Source organism: Ipomoea nil, unplaced genomic scaffold (assembly GCF_001879475.1).
Source record: "Ipomoea nil cultivar Tokyo-kokei standard unplaced genomic scaffold, Asagao_1.1 scaffold3174, whole genome shotgun sequence".
Taxonomy (NCBI): Eukaryota; Viridiplantae; Streptophyta; class Magnoliopsida; order Solanales; family Convolvulaceae; genus Ipomoea; species Ipomoea nil.
The window spans coordinates 1-17586 of NW_017619602.1; the positions used below are offsets into that span (position 1 = coordinate 1).

The following is a 17586-nucleotide window of genomic DNA, read 5'->3' on the forward strand; positions in this document are numbered from 1 at the left end:
ATAATCACCAAAAAAGAACTTGTAATCCTTACTTCACCTATAGAAAGTAGAAACTAAAGTTAATAGAATGGGATGCTCCAAATTGTAAAGCCAAGCTCCAAATTGCTCTTCCTCAATCTTCTATTTAGTCTTGGTGATGGAGTGCTAGGTTTTGGGCTATATTTATAGGTGATTTAGGAGTGATTGAGTACATCATGGAGCTGGGAGATTGAGTTTGATTTTAACTAGGAATTAAGCGTGCATGTTTTTTAGGATTTTTTATTTAAATCTTAATAATTTAGACATGCAGTTAGAGTTTTAATGGGAGTTTGAAATTTAGTAAATTTAACAGAGAATTAATGGAGAATATAATTTTTAACAGGAAAAGAAATAATATTATATTGTTAAATAGAAATATGAATTTTAATATTGTTGTAATGCTAATATTATGTTTGACTATTTTACTACTCAATCATCCATTCCTGACTGACATATGTTCTAATATTATATATATATATATATATATATATATATATATATATATATATATATATATATATATTATATATATATATTATAATAACGATAAAATTAACAATAATTATATATATGTTACTTCCTATTTCTAGTATTTGTACTGTCATATTTATTTGTCACGCACGGAGTATTATAATAGTGTTTTAATATTGTCCTATTGTATTACAAATAAGAATTTTAAATTAGGAATTGTATGACACTATTTTACAATATTAGAATATGAATTTTAATGTAGAATTATAGTACGAATAGAAAAGTTGGAAAGAATTGATTATCGCGTTTTTCGCTACTTCACTCTTGCTAGGTATAGCGTAAGAGTTGATTGTGTTGGGATGATTTCCGGATTATGTCATTCTCAAGGGATGGCCGCTCGGAGTTACCCCTAAGTTGCTAACGTCAGAAAGTAAAGACATCGGTATTGTTTGACTGCATGTCACGCGTACACAAAAGATAAACGCCGTACTGAACTAGTAAAATGAATGCTAACAAGTGGTAATCAAATGAAAGGTAGATAGGGTTGAATTGCTTAGTGTGGATTAAGATGCTTGTAGAATCATTAGACATAGGGAAGAGGATGCAAATTCTAAGTCTAGGGAGTGGCTTGTGTCCTTTCGTAAGTTAGACTACTAGGACTTGTTTAGGCCTCACCTAAACCTTTCCACAAATACCTTGCCTACAATTCCTTCCCAACCAAGCCCCGTAGGTTCTTGAGCTAGGAAAAGCCAAGGATGGGAGCTTGGATTGACCTAGCATAGGTCAATCCCTCAAACAACCATAGGAGGTGATCAAGTTCCTCTGATGCAAACAAATCAATCCCAACAACAACACATAGAAGCATTGCAATCAATCAATCCCTAATTCAAGAACTAAGTCACAAAAGCATCATCATCACACACTTTCACAATTCAACCCTAGCTAAGCTAGTCTACAATAGCCATAGAAATCATAAAGCATTCATAAATGTAAACCTAACCAAGCAAATAGAAATGAAAAGAGTAGAGATAATACCAAACAAATAGATTAGGAAATAAAAGAAGCCTTGCAAGATCTCTTGAATTTGGAGTTTGTCAATCTCTTCCTTCAATGAATCTCCCAAGAAATCCAAGCTTGAATCTATTAAGATCTCTCAACAAATTGCTCTCTCTTCAATCTCATAATGCTAAGCTATCAAAGTATTCTAAAAACCTACCAAATGTCATCTCCAAATCTGATCTAGAATTTCTTATTTAGGCCCGCCCCTTTCAATCCCTTCCGCAGCTCTTCCACGCAGCCTTCAATGCCCGGACAACGCTCGTTGTTTGGGAACTTATTCCGTCCAACGCGGGTCACAAAGCACGTTTGTGATACGAGTTGAACATTCTGGAAATCAGCTCTGTTTGTGCCTCTCCACAACGCACGCGGGCAACGCGCTTTGTGACCTTCGTAGCTTGGTCCTCGGCTTGTCTTCTTTTCCCCCGCTTTCGCTCCGGTTGTGCCACTTTGCCTCGCTAGTTTAAGGCCGAAGCTTACTTAAACACATATAAAACACAAAGTGTGGTGTTAATTTACAGTAAAATGCAAAACATAGCTAATTGGCACGATATTGGCTACACAAAGGATTGTTTTTAGCTTAGAATTCACCCTAAATGAACCCTAAAAATGTGTGTCTTTGACACTTATCACAAGTTTCCACACTTTAGCCTTGCTTGCCCTCAAGCAAGTTTCAATCAAACAATGATCACTTAAGTGTCAAAGATGCACCTAACCCCAACTCAATGATAACTTAATTCGTCCAAAGGTCGATCAAGATAAGTGTCACGCAAACGGAGGGGGTGAAATCCCTCATATCATGTAATAAATATGCTAGCTATGCACCCTTACTAAATCTACTCAAGGAATATACTAAGGAAGCCCCATACTCCCGAAAAGATAGGATGAAGACTAAAAAAGGGATACCCTCTCTCACCATTCATCAAGCATGCAATCTAAAATTGGTATTCACCTCTTATCTTGCAAAGGCCTATAGCCGAGCCACACTAGTGGGAACGATGTGTACAAACCAACCGACCCCGGCACGGAGCTTCGTGTTTTAACCTCGGGGAAACTTTTTGTGGTCCCGACATAAGCGCTGGTTCTCACATACTTCCACCCTTATGCCAAAGATCGACTCCCCACAGCTGCACGGAAAAGATATCTCTGTTTTAACCCGAGAACTCTTTTGTGATCCCGATATAGGAAATGGCTCCCTCTTTTTGCTCTTTTTTTTTTCTCATCTCCTAAGACATCGCCATTGGGACAAACCAACTTCACGTAGAGCTCTACGCTTTTTCGAAGACAGTGCAATGGAATTGCCCCAAGTCCTAGCAAGATGGCTTACCTCTTTTCTTATCTCACGGGATGGCCTCAAATCATATGACTGCAAACTTAGGTATGTTACTAAATCTTAAAAAAAATATGTTGGTCATGATTCAATATTCACTGGTGATGGTTCTCACTTAAAAATAGATGCTGTTGGGGATGTTGTAGTTTCTAATGGTAAGAATGATTTATTAGTCCGTGATTTCCATCATGTACCCCAACTAAGTCGTAATTTACTCTCTATTTGTCAGTTAACATGACAATATCCTTTTAAATTGTGAATTTACCCATAAGATTTTCTGCATTAAGGAACGAGCAACAAGTTGATCCATAATAGTGGGTCAACGTAAAGGGGATTTTTTTTTAATCCAAACCAAAGGAAGAACACTTTTCCAATAGACTAAACTCAGAGAATGAAGAGCTGTGGCACCAACACCTTGGACATTCGCAAAAATCCACTGTTCAATTATTACGCACTAAGAATTGAATTCATGTTAGTTCAAATAAGCAAGCTGGACATTGTTTGTGAAAGTTGTCAATTAGGCAATCTTAGCAAACTACCTTTTAATTCATCTTCTTCTTCCAATATTGGTGGTTTTGACAAAATTCATTCTGACATTTAGGTACCAGCCCCTGTATGTGATAATCTTAAGTTAATTATTTCTTTTTTATTTAATAATTTAGTAACATTTATAATAATAAGGTTTCGAAAAAAGAGATCTATTTTTTTTAAATTGAAATATCAAGTAAAAAATGTTGCTTTAAGCGTAACACTAATGTTTAGCCTTTTGAATTAAATACATAAATAAAATTGGTGGCTTTGCAATTTTTGACATGATAAAATGACTAAAGTGATCAAATTTATGTTGAACTTTTTTAAAATGACTTTTGGAAAATAAGTTATTTTAATATCCAGAAAACATGCATTTTCCTTTCTAATGTTTGATTGCATTATGTAAAATTGTCCATGAATTAATTAACTTAACATTTTAATAAAATAAAAAGAAGAGGGGAGGGGAGGGGAGAGCTGAGAAAATAAAATTTGATGGGCATGAGGCAAGAGCTAGGTAGTTTGTTTGTATATAATAATAGTGGATATCCATAATTGTAGGCATTTGAATCTGAGTAGCGCAATAATGCAAGTATATATATGTGAAGAGGTAGGCAGGACGAAGAACATCGAACATCGAACATCGAGAAATAAATAAAAAGAATTAGTCCATTGGAGAAGCTAGATAAATAAAAGATCGAGTTTCTCCAATGGCGTCAATAACAGTAGCTTATTATTATGTTCTTGTATTGTTTTGTTTGCAGCGCCTATGGGAAACCAGATTTGGAGATGAATCCTTCAGCCTCGAGCTGGCAAACTGTAACTGAAAACGTGGGTGTTTCCGCCATGCACATGCAGTTGATGACAAACAACAGGGTTGTCTGGTATGACGCCATTAATCTTGGTCGCTCCGCACTGATGCAGAATCCTAAGTGGTGCAGAAAAGATGATAAGGGCCGTGAAGACTGCTGGGCTCATGGCGTTACCTATGATCTCGACACCGCTAAAGTTGTCAAGACACTCAAGGTATATATATAATACTGGCCTGGCCTGGGTACAATTTATTTCATTAATTAATTAATTATATTGTTTTTATGCATATATGTTTAGTTGAGCCTGAATACATGGTGCTCGTCGGGAGGGCTGTCGAGCACCGGAAAATTGATAAGCACCGGAGGCTACGACAAAGGTTTTCGAGGAATTAGAATCCTGGAATCCTGCGATTTATGCGATTTCAAGAAGATGTTGGACTTTCTGCAAACAGATGGTAAGCATTATTATTTTCAAATTCTGATCTTATAATAATTAATTTAATTTAATTTACTACGTTGAACTGAACTGGCAGGTATGCTTCTCAACAAGTCTTGGAAAATGGTGATTTTATCGTGGTGGGAGGAAGAAAATCTCACAACTATGAAATTGTCCGCCAGATCAGCTTAAATTCCCGAACAAACAATTTCCGCTTCGGCTGCTCGAGGAAACCACCGACGGCTTTCTGGAGAATAATTTGTATCCATTTGTGTACCTCCTCCCCGACGGCAATGTCTTCCTCTTCGCCAACGATCGCTCCATTATTTTCAACCCTAGAACCGGAAAGACGATTCGGGAGCTTCCTAAGCTGCCAGGGGGGTCCCGGAACTACCCGGCCTCGGGGCAATCCGCGCTTCTTCCTCTCAAACTCACCAAAGCGAATGATTTTGTGAAGGCGGAGGTTTTGGTTTGCGGCGGCAATACACACGAAGCCTTCAAGGTCACGGAGCATCCGCCGAGGCAATTTCCGCCGGCGTTAAAGGATTGCGGCAGGATTGTTGCGAATCAGGAAGGGGCCAAGTGGGAAATTGAGGAGATGCCGTCGGGGAGGGTTATGGGAGATATGTTGATTCTCCCCGATGGGAATGTCCTCATAATTAATGGCGCGAAAACCGGGACCTCTGGTTGGGACGCGGCGGAGGAACCAAATTTCACTCCGGTGCTTTACAGCCCGGATAAACCGAAAGGGGAAAGGTTTACTGAGTTGACACCAACAAAAATTGCCAGAATGTACCATTCCACTTCTGCGGTTTTGCCCGACGCTAAGATCTTAGTAGCGGGAAGTAACACCCACGATTCCTACGATATGAAAGCCAAATACCCAACCGACATGCGCGTCGAGAAATTCTCGCCGCCGTACTTAGCCCCCGCACTGCAAAAGTTCCGGCCGCAGATCGTGGAGAAGCTTTCACAAACGGAATTGGTTTATGGAAAGAATTTCAATATCCATTTCAAGCTAGATGATGCGGCGGACATGTCTAGTATTAAGGTTACCATGTATCCGCCGCCTTTCACCACTCATGGGTACTCTGAGGGCCAACGGATGCTGATTTTGGGACTCACCTCTGTGGCCAAGGAGACCATCTCCGCCGTGGCGCCGTCCTCTGGCAAGCTTGCACCACCAGGCTATTACTTGATCTTTGTTGTGCACCGTGGCGTACCCAGCAAGGGATTGTGGGTGCATATTAAATAAAACAGAATTGAAGATACGGCCTCGCTCGGTTCAGTGTTGACTGTATTTGGGTGCATTTAATTAGCCCTACATGCTGATTGAGTCATTGAATTATCGTGATTTGTATCTTTTTTATAGTACAGACGAACTACGGTGTGAGGGGGGGGGTCCCTTAGAGTGGGGAATCCAACCTATAGAATAGAAGACGATGGGCATTGAATTTTTTTATTTTTGTAATCTTGTACAGAGTACCATATAATAATATATACAGTACAACATTTTCTATAAGAACTTATGAGCTCAGTTCTTAAATTCTTTACATAAATTAATAAATTAAAGAAATTGAAGAGTGGGAGGAAGTTAGAGGTTTGCAGGTTTGAAACATCTCAAAATTATACGTACAATTGTTAAATTTTGTTTCTTATGAAATGGTAATTGTGATTTCTTTCCTCCTATGATAGATTATTAATGCAATCATGAGTGGGTGGAATACTGGAAAATATATATGTATACTCATGATTATTGTTGTTGGGAGAAGGAGTTTGTGTTACCAACTCTAGTTCTCCCAAATGGAGATTCTCTATCTTCCTCTTTTCTTTCAAACCTTTAATTTCCGACGGGCTTTTCACCTTAGTGCATGTGAAAATGATACTAAAAAACAAAGCTAGTGCAATAACATATATTATCAAATGATAATGTAACTAAAATTTACGACGTAGTTACAATAACGTAGAAATGATACGACGTAGTTTTACTCATACAATAACGTATATGCAAATGAAATGATACGACGTAGTTTTACTTCTTGATCCACATTGCAATGTGGATCATGTGGACCATAGATAAACGTTCATTTTTAGTATAATGTTTGTTTTTAATATGCAAGTTCATTTTTAAATATTATACCATATAGTGAACCTTCAACACAAAAAATTAACATTCAATGTATTAAAAATTATTTTTAGTATATTCAAAATAAACATTATGTCAGTGGATTTGATTGGGTGATTGTAACACCCGATTTTACTACAACTCCGCTATTATCTAAAGAAATAGGAACCGAGGATTCAAATGCTAAGTCTAGAGTGTGGCTTGTGTCCTTTCGTAACTTAGACTACTAGGACTTGTTTAGGCCTCACCTAAACCTTTCCACAAATATCTTGCTATAACTCCTTCCCAACCAAGCCCATAGGGTTCCTTGAGCTAGGAAATACCAAGGATGGGAGCTTGGATTGACCTAGCATCGGTATTGTTTGAATGGATGGAGTTTGGACAGTCATTGAATTATCGTGATTTGTATCTTTTTATAGTGCAGACGAACTACGGTGTGAGGGGGGGCCCTTAGAGTGGGGAATCCAACCTATAGAATAGAAGACGATGGGCATTGAATTTTTTTTTATTTTTGTAATCTTGTACAGAGTACCATATAATAATATATACAGTACAACATTTTCTATAAGAACTTATGAGCACAGTTCTTAAATTCCTTACATAAATTAATAAATTAAAGAAATTGAAGAGTGGGAGGAAGGTAGAGGTTTGCAGGTTTGAAACATCTCAAAATTATACGTACAATTGTTAAATTTTGTTTCTTATGAAATGGTAATTGTGATTTCTTTCCTCCTATGATAGATTATTAATGCAATCATGAGTGGGTGGAATACTGGAAAATATAGATGTATACTCATGATTATTGTTGTTGGGAGAAGGAGTTTGTGTCACCAACTCTAGTTCTCCCAAATGGAGTCCCGGCCCTTTGCTTTCTCTATCTTCTCTCTTCTTTCAAACCTTTAATTTTCGGCGGCCTTTTCACCTTAGTGCATGTGAAAAATGATACTAAAAAACAAAGTTGTGTAATAACATATATTATCAAATGATAATGTAATTAAAATTTAAATGATCTTGGAGTGTAATTAACGTACATGCAAATGAAATCATACGACGTAGTTTTACTTCATGATGCACATTGCAATGTGGATTATGTGGACCATAGATAAACGTTCATTTTTAGTATAATGTTTGTTTTTAATATGCAAGTTCATTTTTAAATATTATACCAAATAGTGAACGACCTTCAACACAATAAATTAACATTCAATGTATTAAAAATGAACTTTTAGTATATTAAAAATGATCATTATGTAAGTGGATTTGAGTGGGTGATTGTAACACCCAATTTTACCACAACTCCGCTATTATCAAAAGAAATAGGAACCGGATTAAAGTGAATGGAGTTTGGACAGATGATGCTCCTATATGTGAGTATGTGACTGACTTTTTTTTCTTCTTTGTTTGGCAGGGTTCTAAGGGATAACGAGTTGGAGCTTTTGGAGATGGCAGACACAATCTCCCCCAATCAAGGTAGTAGACAAAAATTCAATGACCCATGTGGGCAAGATCGCAAAAACTCGTAGAATCTCCCCCAATCAAGCTAGTAGAAAAAAATTCAATGACCCGTGTCGGCCAATAATATTGATGTCACATAACACAATTCAGAACCATATCATAACATATCTATCTATGTTTTTTTTTTCATATATATGCGATGGGTGAACGACGGGAATTGAACCCGCGCATAGTGGATTCACAATCCACCGCCTTAATCCACTTGGCTACATCTGCCCCCAGACTATGTTCTTATTTTTTCATTTTTTTTTCTAATTACTAATTAGAAATTATTGATGCAATTGGATTATCCATTATTGAAAACTTCTTTCTATACGACATTTTTAATCGTACTTACAGATGGTACAATATCCCCACATATCAAAATTTTTAATCTCCTAAATTTACTTACTCTTGACTTCTACGTAAATTTGACCATGATTAAAGACTGGCCTTCTAAAAAATAATCCCACGTGTGATAGTGTTTGCCATTGACTTTTATTTATTATCATGACATATGATAGCATAAAAGAAAATTGTTTTCTTTGGAACTTGAAAGGCAATCTTGAATCAGAAGGTGTTAACGACATTAGAGGAATTAAAACCTTTGTTCCTGCATTCGTTCCACACATAATCTGAGCTTCCAAAACATGATCAACCAACCTTGTAACCATTACACTGTCCTAATGAGTGATCTATATTTCTCAATAGCATCACATGTGGTAGATTTTTGCAATCCATTGTGCACCTTGTAACTATAATCTATGTTTCTCTTATTAATTGTGTTTCCTATTCACATTTTGCAGTGTTAAATGTTGAAAAAAAATACATGTAGATTATGGTTTTAAGTTTCTATCATTTTGTATCTATTTTTTAATACATGGTAGCTTATAGTTTAAAGTCCAACATATTATTTTATGATTATTAATTGTGTTGCATATTCATATTTAATTGTGTTGCGTATTCATATTTTGCAATGTTATTTCTCAAAAAATTAATATATATATATATATATATATATATATATATATATATATATATATATATATATATATATATTATATATATATATATATATATATATATATATATATAGGACAATATGACTTTAAGTTTCTGTCATTTTGTATCAATTTTTTGAAACCTGGAATCTTATAGTTTAAAGTCATATATATATTTTTTGGGTATTACTAATAAATTTCTGTTAATTAGTTAACCTAAGAAGAAGTGAGAATTTTATTTTTTATGTTCACTTTGTTTAATACAGTCTTATGAACTATAAATTGTTTTTATTTAGCATAAACACTAATTTACTATGTAGTGTATTTGTGTTATGTACAGTTCTTAAGTATTGGCAAAAGACATTACAAGTGTTTGTCTATAACTAATGAAAAACCCTGCATTTTTTCCTATCATTTTTATATTCATATATATGAATTTCAATACAAATTATATGAAATTGAAAAAAATATTTAAAGACTTTTTTGATAAATTGTATGAGATTGAAAGTTTAATAAAATTTGAGTTGTTACTTGCAGATATTTAAACTTCTCATAGGCTGCAAATCAACAATGTATAGGATATATAGTTGGTCAAGGTATGTTCAAAGTAAAGAAATAATTAGTAATATACTTTGACCTGTTTCGGAGGATCTCCAGTCTGTATTTTGCCTCTTTTGGAGCAGCTTCAAGATACAGGGGCTGCGACTCTGCTCGCCGTCGAGAGACCTCAGCAGATTCTAGGGCTCGTTGTGCAAAATATCAAAGAAAAGCCCCAGCCTGATTTCCATCCGAGGGTTCCGGAATAGACACTGGAGAAACTTCATCACTGGCTTCAGAAACCATCATCAGCAGTTCAGTTGCATCGTCTTCAGACCATTCAGCATAAAACTCTGGGTAGTTCGTCATAACTGTCACCAATATCTCATCGCGAAGCAGAGGATCAAGCTTGAGTTTCTTCTTCATAGCAAACTGTAATAGCGTCTGAATATGTTTAAGAGCCACCTCTAGAGAATGTGTCTTGCTTCCGAGTTTGATGATGATATTTCTTACAGGGTCCGCCATTGAAGAAATTTTGTAAGTATTGGAGAACAAACCAAGGAAGGCAAGGATGCAGAGAGGGAGGAAGTCTGAGTGCTGAGATGCTAGTAGAATATTTTTCTTCTTGGCCCGGTAACAAATAGACTTAAGGGTGATGAACCCTAATCAATGTGGCTAGTCAAATATCATGCAGTCGCGATTGATTGACACAACGGTACGGCTTCTTTTTAGGAAGGAAATGGAACCCAAGGAAATTTGAATTTCAAAAAAAGATTGGGATCTTTAAGATATCTTTAAGATATATTAGGTTAAAGAATCCACTTAACAAATAGAGAGGAGTATTAAAAGGAAGTCAAACCATAATACTGACCCGTATAAATCAACCTTCACTCCTCTCTGACTGACCAACTGCTTTATTACTCAATTCTGCAAATTCCCAGAGCAGACCTGAGAGTTTCAAAATGATTTGCGTCTAGTGGCTTAGTCAGAATATCCGCCAGTTGTTTGTCAGTTTGAATATATTCCAATTCAATCTCCTTGGATTCAACCATATCTCTGATGTAGTGATGCCTGATATCAATATGCTTCGTTCTGGAGTGTTGAACTGGATTCTTGGAAATATTAATAGCACTGACATTGTCACAATAGAGTGTCATAATCCCTTGAGTAAGACCATAATCCAGCAACATCTGTTTCATCCATACCAACTGAGTACAACACCCACCAGCAGCTATGTATTCTACCTCTGCAGTGCTTAATAAAATTGAGTTCTGTTTCTTACTTAGCCACGATACCAAGTTTTTACCAACAAAGAAGTATCCTCCAGAAGTACTCTTTCGATCATCAATATTTCCTGCCCAATCAGCATCACAGTATGCAACAAGACTCAGTTCACTGTCTTTGGAATACCATAGGCCATACTGCATCGTTCCTTTTACATATTTCAGAATACGTTTTGCAGCAATTAGGTGTGATTCCTTTGGATCAGATTGATACCTTGCACAGATTCCAACACTAAACATTATGTCTGGTTGACTAGCCGTCAAGTACAATAAACTTCCTATTAGGCTTCTGTAGACTGTGTTATCCACCAATATACCAGTGTCATCTTTGGAAACTTTTATGGAGGTGGAGATCGGTGTTCTGGATGGTTTGCTTGATTCCAGATCAAACTTCTTGACTAAATTCTTAGCATATTTCTCTTGAGAGATAAAATATCCTTCAGGACTTTGCTTAACTTGAAGTCCTAGGAAGTATGTCAGTTGACCAACCATTGACATTCCAAATTCTTCCTTCATAACTTTTACTAACTCATCTGTGTATTTCTGTAGAGTTGATCCAAATACAATGTCATCTACACAGATCTGAGCAATGGTGACATGGCTCCCCGTAGTCTTTACGAACAAAGTTTTGTCAACACTCCCTCGTTTATAGCTATGCTGTAGCAGATACTGAGTCAGTCGTTCATACCATGCCCTTGGGCTTGTTTGAGACCATATAGAGTTTTTCTAAGCTTGTAGACATGTGATGGATTTTCTGGATCTTCAAATCCCTTAGGTTGTGCCACATAGATATCTTCATGTAGGTATCTATTCAGAAATGATGTCTTGCCATCCATCTGAAACAATGTAAATCCCAGAATGCATGCAACAGCTAGCAGAATTCTGATTGACTCTAGCCTAGCTACAGGAGCAAATGTCTCATCATAGTCAATCCCCTCTATCTGAGTGTATCCTTGTGCCACTAACCGAGCTTTGTTTCTGGCAATATTCCCAGCTTCATCAGTTTTATTTTTGAAGATCCACTTAGTTCCAATTATGTTGACACCATCAGGTCTTGAAACTAGATCCCAAACATGATTTCGATCAAACTGATGTAGCTCCTCCTGCATTGCCTTGATCCACAGATCATCCTGTAGAGCTTCTTTTATATTCCTGGGTTCTATCTTTGAGGTATAGCAAGCAGACCCAGATATTTCTATCAAATTGTTTCTTATTCTGCTCCTGGTCTTCATCCCATCTGTTGGACTCCCAATGATGTTATCTGACGGGTAATTTTTCTGAGTTCTGGTGGGTTTGTCTTTCCCTGTATCATGTATGTGATTTGTATCCTGTTCCGAACATTCTTGATCTTCATCTGAGGATTCTTGTGATTTGGGCTGACTGTCGTTGTCTGCAACATTTGGTTCACCGAGAGGAAGCTTTGTCACTGTTATGTCTACTGATTCTTTCTGGACAGTCATCTATAACCACATTGACTGATTCCATCATAGATTGAGTTCTCTTGTTGTTGACTCTGTAGGCATGACTGTTTGGAGAGTATCCAAGGAAGATACTCTCATCACTCTTAGGTTCAAACTTCCCTCTTTGTTCTCTATCAGCCAGCACATAACACTTTGTCCCAAACACATGAAAATACTTCAGGTTTGGCTTCTTTCCTTTCCAGATCTCATATGGTGTTTTGGTTGTTCCTGGTCTGAGAAAAACCCTATTTACAGTATGACAAGCTATGTGTACTGCGTCAGCCCAGAAACGCTGGGGCAGATGAGAAGCATGTAGCATAACTCTAGCCATTTCTTGTAATGTACGATTCTTTCTTTCCACCACACCATTCTGTTGAGCAGTTCTAGGAGCTGAGAACTCATGTGATATACCATGCTCTGAGCAGAAGTCTGAATATAGTGAATTCTCAAATTCTTTTCCATGATCACTTCTCAATCTCTGAACTTTTATTATAAACTCATTCTTTTCCTTCTGAATTCTTATGCACAGAGTTTTAAAGGCCTTGAAAGCTTCTGATTTTTCCCTTAGGAAGTATACCCAGCTGTACCGAGAAAATCATCTACACACACAAATATGTATTTCTTTCCCCCAATGCTTTCAGTATGTGTTGGCCCCATGAGGTCTATGTGAACAAGATCTAGACACTTCTTAGTGGTGATGCCTCTTACTGCTTTGTGCGGAGTCCTAATTTGTTTCGCAATAGCACAAGCACCACAAACTTTTTCCGGATCTATTCGGATCTTAGGTACACCTTTCACAGCTTCCAGTTTTATCTGTTTATCCATATCTCTGAAGTTTACGTGACCCAGTCGTCTATGCCAGAGTTTTGATTCATCAGATTTGGAAAGGTGACATGCAGTTTATTAGCCAAAACATAACAATTGTCTGAGGACCGGGTTCCTTCCATGAAAAGTTGATTTGCTTTGTCACTAACTCTGCAGCAGTTACTGTCGAAGCACACATTCCAATTTTGACCACACAACTGACTAATGCTAATCAGATTAGCTTTCAACCCACTGATTAACAGAAATTCTTCTAATTTAGGTTAAACCTGGTACATTCAGGGTACCTTTCCCAACTATTTTCCCTTTTTGTCCATCTCCATATGTTACAGCTCCATTGCTAGGTTGAACAGCCATTAGACACTTTACATTTCCAGTCATATGTCTGGAACAGCCACTGTCGAAATACCATCTAGCTTCAGTTGTGGACGCAGTCAGAACTATAGTGGGGTAGCATATAACTTCTGACTTTCTGACCCAAACCTGTCTAGTGAATGGTGTAATAGTCTTGTTCTGATATTTTTCCTTCCTTTGATCTCTGTAGAAAAAATAACATTCAGGCCAAGTATGACATTTTGTTTGACAGTAGTGACAAATGGGAGTGTACTGTCTAACTCAGACAAGCTTATTTTTGAACCTTGAATAATGAGATTGATGCATTACTTTGGCAAGGCCAGTATCTGCAGTCTGGTCATATCTCCTGCCTTTGTCAATTGTCTACACTGACCGAGATGACTGTCCTTGTTCAAAGCCGCGAACTGCTGTGGTCTTAAACATACCCTCTTTGACGAACATAGGTGCATCATTTGAAGATTCACCTCGTTCAAATCGTAGACCCTTTTATCATTAGGATTTCTGCAAGAGTCTAGAATCTTATCTAAGGTTGATGTGGGGTCCATCATCTGAATATTTTTCTTTAGACCCTACAATTCCTTTATCAGTTTTCCTTCTCTGGATCTTATCTGAGTGATGAGATCTTCCTTTATGACAAGGTCTATATTCAGTTTCTTTAGAAGATCCTCCCTTTGCTTCAGCTCGTCATTCAGATTTTTATTGACTTTCACAAGTTGTTCCCAGCTTGCAACAAGTTTAGCAAATTCTGTTTCAAGTTGAGTTTGTCTCTCTTCAAAGTCATCAGTTGATATGCAAGATTCTTCATCTGATTGGTTTCCATCTGACTGAAGGTCTGTAGCTGTAAAGAAGGCTACAAAGTTTCCCACATTATCATCTGACTGATCATTGGATGTTTCTTCCTCATCATCGCTTAAAGTAGCTACCGACATAGCCTTTTTTCCTCTTGAGATACGTTGCACATTCAGCCTGTATGTGTCCATATCCTTCACATTCTCTGCAGTACACTGACCGATTGAGAGACTTCCCTGTATCTGTGGAACTGTTTCTGTTCTGTCTTATTCGACCAGTATGAGATTGATTGTTCTGTGAAAAAGGTGTTGTTTCGGCTTTCTGATATGAGGAGTTATTGCCTTTGTATTGTGTCCTGGTGGAGTGACCTTAACCTTTTCTATTGAAGCCTTTCACGATTTTCTTGAAATTCTTGGTTAGAAGCCAAAGTTTCATCATCTATGTCGTCTGTGTCATATTCTCGATCAGCCTCAGCCACAAAAGCCACTGACTTTCCTTTTATGTTGCTTGCAAGATCATCATCAGCAAGTACTTCCAGTTCATATGTGTGTAAGCTTCTCATAAGTTCTCCGACAGTCTTCTTTTCCCAACCTGTGTGTTCCTGAATAGCAGTAACTTTCATCCGGAAGCGTTTAGGCAAAGATCGAAGGATCTTTTTGACTACTCTTTCATCAGTGAAAGGTTCACCAAGAATTGAGGCTCGGTTCATCAGATTCTGAACCCTACTGTGGAAGATCGAAATGGTTTCCTCTTCACTCATTCTAAGGGCTTCGAATTCTGACAGTACCATTTGCAGCTTTGACTGCTTGATATCACTAGTTCCTTAAAATCTGGTTTCAAAAAATCTCCCATACCCGTTTAGCTTCTTTTACCCGGTGACCAGAGTAAAAACAGATTCATGCAGAGATCCCACAATCGAGTTCAAAACTTTGTTATTTAGATCAGAAGCATTCATTTCATCGTCTGTCCAAGTCTCCATGGGCTTATCTACAGTGGTTCCATCTGTATTCTGAACATTTGGACTGTAACACCCCGTGTTACGGCCCCTAAAACCATTTAATTAATTAATCAATAGCCCAAGAGAAAGAATAAATCATAATGATTAATTAGGGAAAAAGGCCCACCATAGTCCATGGGCCCTCATATATAAACCCAACCCCTAAACACAATCCTTAGTTCCGAAAGAAAGAATTAGCAAGCCTATAGTATTAATTCCTAATTAGGACTCCTAAATATATAAATAAGGGACTTAGGAGACACCTAGAACTTCCGACACGCCTAAACGCCCCACCTCCCCAAGAGAGCTCCAAGAATTCCCTTAGAAGAAAGCAAGAAAGCTTAAAGAAAGACCCTTCATAGCCAAGGAACTAATTAAGGCTAAGAGGTAACCATGTCTCAACAAAACCTATTTTCATAGCTATGATTCCCCTCTTAGGATTTCCCCATATTATTGTGTATTGATGATTTGTGATATTATTATTGTTGATTGATGGGATGATTCCATGGGTGATCTTGATGATGAAAGGTTCTTGATAATTATGGTGTTCTTGATGATTATATGACGTTCTGATGATTATATGATGTTCTTGATGATTGTAGGATGTTCTTGATGTTTATGTGATATTCTTACCGAATCTTGATATTAGAAGATGAATTGTGTCCTTGTTGATTTAAAAATGATTAGAACCCTAGGTTGTATCGTATGGAATTATTCTTGGTATATTGGGTGGGAATTCGCATGATAAGGTGTTGATTATGTTTAGAAAAGCATGATAGGTTATGTGCCATATGTTTCTCGATCTTTGACCCGTTAATTGTCTACGTGTGTTATCAATTGCGTTTGAAAGTGTCTAAGCATGGTTTCGGGTTCCACAGCGGTTCCCGGGGCGAAAAGTGATGAAAAGAGTCAGTGGGGGTAGGTGGGGGTAGGTGACCCGCCACCTACCCGCGGCATTCTCGGCAGCTCCGGCAGCGGGCAACCGGCGGCGGGCAGCTGGCCGCCGGGCACCCGCTGCCCGGAACAGTGGCAGCCGGCGGGCAGCCGGCGGGTGGACCCCCACCCACCGGCTACCCGCTGGAAATTACACTACCTCGGGCTCCGGCTTCCCCGTTTGATGTTTCCCGATCCCCGTGGTGTCCCAACGGACCCCGTTTATCGTGCCTATGTCTACTTTGATGTTTCGGGTACCGTTCGTAGGTTTATGAGTCTATTATATTGCATGCTAGTTGAATTGGTATCCCGTTGACCTAGGTGAAAGAAGTATAAACCCCTTAGGACTATTCTTAGTAAGTGATGGATCACGCATAGGTTTTGTTATACGTTTTCTCCCCCTTCCTAATGTGTAATGTGGGTTGCATGTGCTTGCTATGCGCTATGTGTGTGTTACCCCAATTCGGTTGCGATTGGATTGGTTGTCCTGAGCTGCGGTTCAGAAGCTGGCTGCGGTCAGATTGATACTCTTGGGCTGCGGTCCACCGTTTGGTTGCGATCAAACGTTTCTATACGAGCTGCGGTTCGTCCTTTTTCCTGGCTGCGGTCAGATGACATTCTCTTGGGCTGCGGTCCACCGTTTGGTTGCGATCAAACATTTCTATACGAGCTGCGGTTCGTCCTTTATCCTGGCTGCGGTCAGATGACACTCTCTTGGGCTGCGGTCCACTGTTTGGTTGCGATCAAACATTATAATGAGCTGTGGTTCATCGGTCGGTTGCGATCGACCTCCCCGTGTTGCGATACGGGGCATGGTGCTGCGGGGCTGTGTCAGAGCTATATGCGCTGACCCTCATGTATGGGCATGCGATCGGTCCCGTGGTGCCAACAATGTGCGTTATGTGTGTGATATGGACGAGTTGGACTATGAGTGCCTTGGGATGTGACTATGGGTTTCATATTGGGATTGTTTATGATGGATTATGATTACCGTTTATGCCTTGACGTAACTGCTTTATCTTTTATGAAATGCTTATGCTTGCTATGTCCACTGCTGGTGTCTAGCCTTAACTGTTGAGTCATTCCCGGTTTTAAAAGCTAGAGTTCGTAGGATATATCTTCATGCTCATAATGGTTTTC

At 38.2% G+C, this 17586-nt stretch overlaps 1 pseudogene; it reads left to right on the forward strand.

The window, feature by feature from the left end:
• Window positions 1-4163: 4163 nt before the first annotated feature.
• On the forward strand, window positions 4164-5920 carry LOC109168160 (annotated as a pseudogene).
• The last annotated feature ends 11666 nt before the right edge of the window (window positions 5921-17586 follow it).